Source organism: Vicugna pacos, chromosome 3, assembly GCF_048564905.1.
Source record: "Vicugna pacos chromosome 3, VicPac4, whole genome shotgun sequence".
Classification (NCBI taxonomy): Eukaryota; Metazoa; Chordata; class Mammalia; order Artiodactyla; family Camelidae; genus Vicugna; species Vicugna pacos.
This window is the reverse complement of record NC_132989.1, coordinates 22,035,366-22,038,784: the sequence shown is the minus strand read 5'-3', so window position 1 is coordinate 22,038,784 and position 3,419 is coordinate 22,035,366. Positions and strand designations below refer to the sequence as shown.

The following is a 3,419-nucleotide window of genomic DNA, read 5'->3' as shown; positions in this document are numbered from 1 at the left end:
GTACTATTTTACATTTCCATTGACAGTGTATGAGGGGTTCCAGTTTCACCTCACTAACACCTGTTATTTTCTTTTTGATTATACCCATCCTAGAAGGTGTGAAGTAGTATCTCATTATAGTTTGATTTGCTTTTCCCAGGTGATTAATGATGTTGAGCATCTTTTAATTTGTGTATTGACCATTTGAGTATCTTCTTTGGAGAAATATGTACTCAAATTCTTTGCACATTTTAAAATAGGATTTTGGTCTTTTTATTGTTGAGTTGGAGTTCTCTATTTAGTCTGGTTACTAGACCCTTATCAGAGATATCATTTACAAATAGTTCCTCCCATTCTTTGGTTTGTCTTTTAACTTTATTGATAGTGTCCTTTGAAGCACAAAAGTTGTTTTTTTTATTTTAAGGAAGCATAATTTATTTAGTTTTCACTTTGGTTGCTTATGCTTTTGGTGTCATATCTAAGAAATCCTTGCTTAATAATCCAACGTCATAGAGATTTACACCTATGTTTTCTTCTAAGTGTGTTATAGCTTTAGCCCTTATATTTAAGGCTTCATCCATCAATGGCAGCCTTTTATTGTTTTATTTTTCCCATATATTTTCTTTCTCTTTTTTGGTAGCCTTTTATTGTATCACAGAGACTTGGTCCTTTCTTACATCTCTGAAGATATTAGTTTTAGGTTTTTAAATTTTTCTTCTGATCCTAGCATTTCATTTTTCTTTGGAATTACTTTTATGCTCTTTGTCTCTGGTCTCTACCCTCATGTTAGAGACTTTGCCTTATCTGTATTATGCTGCTTGGCTGTCTTTTTATGAGACAATAAAAAGCTGATTAGGCAATATTTATATTGCATCATCTCTTGGTTTGCTGGATTTCATCAGGTATAATCCTTTAAAGAAGAGTTTATAGGTACTGTTATTTCTTGAATTGTCACATACTTGAGAAGTATTATTTGGCTGTGTATAAAATTCTTCAGCCAGCTTTTGCACTGTGGCAGTATTGCAGCCAATGAGGTTTACCCGAGGCACAATTATTTCTAATTGAAAACTTTTCCTAAAATTTTTCAGTCCACTTTCTTTTCTTCAGAGATTTGTTGACACCAAATATTACATTAGCCCCCTTCATCATAGTTTTAGTTCATCTATAAGTTGACTGAATTTCATCCTTAGGTAGTTCTTTCTTTCAGTAAGCACTCATGAATACCAATGCAATGTTTTATCAATTCTTTCTGTTTGCCGCAGTTATCTTTGTACCTGAACAACATCTTGGCTAGGTATAAAAGTAGTGAACCATGATTTCTTTCTCTTGGAACCCTTCAGACATGTCTATTGTGTTCTGGCATTAAATGTTGGTGAGGAGAAATCTGAAGCCTGTTTTCTTCACCTGTAGGTGACTTGCTTTCTATCCTTGAAATTTATTATCTTTAACAGGTTATGTCATAATTTTGATAATTTTGTATCACTTTTCCTGATATTCAGTGTACCCTTTCAATCTGTTCCATGCAGATATTTTCAAGGATGTCGTTTATATATTTATATGTGGTCAGTATAATTGGTTTTTAAATCTGTCTGATAGTTCCCATAACTGAAGTTTGTATGGGCGTATTTCTGCTGTATTGTTGCTGATTCTTCTCATTCATGTTGTCTTTGTTTCTTTGTGTGAATCATATAATTGATTACCCTTGAAAATGTATTTGTATGGTGTCCTCAAGGCCTCAGTTGCGTGTTCTATCCTTAAAAACTGATTTTCATTTGTTTCAGCCAGGATCCTGGAAACACTGTAAGCAGGGGGACCATCACAAACCATGTTTATGACTTGCAGTTTCTTGCAGCTCAAACTATGCGTGTTCAAAATACAAACATACATGAGGACCAATCTGTAACTACAATTTTCCTACACATGTTTTCTTTTCTTTTTCTTGTGCTCTACTTAACACCAGGAACCTTCCCTATAATTCTCTGGAATTGAGGGAGGGAGCAGGTTTAGATTTGTTGGTGTTTCCACTGTGTTTGCATTGTGGATACAGCCCTGTGGGGTCCCTTAGAACAGGTAGGATCTTCATACACTATGCTGCACATTCAGCTGGCCCTGAGACTTGATCTTTGATCTCACATAGCTTCAAGTCAAAGTCCAAGGGAAAATGTTTTTAAATGCCCTGAGAGAATACTAAGTTTTGTTGTTCTGATATACTGTTTATCCCTCTATTACAGCTTTCCATCAAAAATTAGACTTTTTTCACTATGTTTTTAGCTCTTCAATATTTTTAAGTGATTTTTTTAAGTCTTGTCCATTACTTTTTATTGTTTTTCACAGGAGGGTCATCTGAATTATCTATGCCATCAGTTTCAGAAATGAGAAGCTCTGCCTAATGTCTTTTCAAATTGAAGATTCAGTTTTGCCATTATTTCAGTGACATATTAGTCTATTTTTTCTTTGAATCTATTAAATCAGTTGTTCTATTCATTGGGTACTCTGCCCAGTCAAATCAATGATCTTGCTTCTGCACTAGGTTATAATCTCCTTATGGAGAGAGCTCTTTTTCTATTGTGTTTAGAAGAATACATACTGAAGTAACTATGGATGAATGAGTATTGACTAAATTAGTGAGTAAATTTCAATCTGTTATTTTATTGTCTTGCTTTATAAACTTAAAAACTCTAACAAAATATTTATTTTTATAAATGCTTATGTAGTATTTACACTATTTGATACTTGCTTCCTTCACTTAACTATATATCATTTAGAATATGTGAGCTAGTTATCATCTTTTAAAATGTATGTGATGTTGAGTCCTTTTCTTATTTATTCACAGATAGAGTACACCCATAATGACATTTTAAAACTAATTTTTATCTATTATATTACACATTAGGGGAAAGAGTTTCTAATTCACTTTCAGACCATGTTATATATTTCTTAAAATACATACATTAAATTTATTAAACAGTTTTATCCTTAGTCTCTCAGGAGTGCACCCATAATGCTTTATTCTTCCCTATTCTTAAACCAAGATGTGTTACCTTAAGAGCGTAGTGCCTTAATTGCTTAATAATTTTATATTTATGTCTTTTCCTTTACAAAGTCTAAGTGAGAAGCTCCTATTCCTTATAATTCAAGGTGTAAATTTTTCACTCAAATTATAAAGAAGATAAAACTGAGTTTGGGTGAATTATTCAGAGTTCAAGACAAAAACAAAATAAAACAAACTAGAAACCACTCTATGTACATCTAACCAAAGGGAAAAAAGAGATATTTGATAGAGGGAATTAGGCGCTTACAAAATTGGAAGAACTGGACAAGTAGAAGCAAGAGAGTCAACACCAAACTCCTGGTTTTGAAGGCATTCTACCGTTGCTGCCATACAGAAATCAGGAAGCTGCTGCTATGGCTGCTCCCAAAACTCTTGCTGCCAAAATGGC

At 33.3% G+C, this 3,419-nt stretch overlaps 1 pseudogene; it reads left to right on the top strand.

The window, feature by feature from the left end:
* The first annotated feature begins 979 nt into the window (after positions 1 to 979).
* LOC116277928 (U4 spliceosomal RNA) lies at positions 980 to 1,108 on the top strand (annotated as a pseudogene).
* Positions 1,109 to 3,419: the final 2,311 nt, after the last annotated feature.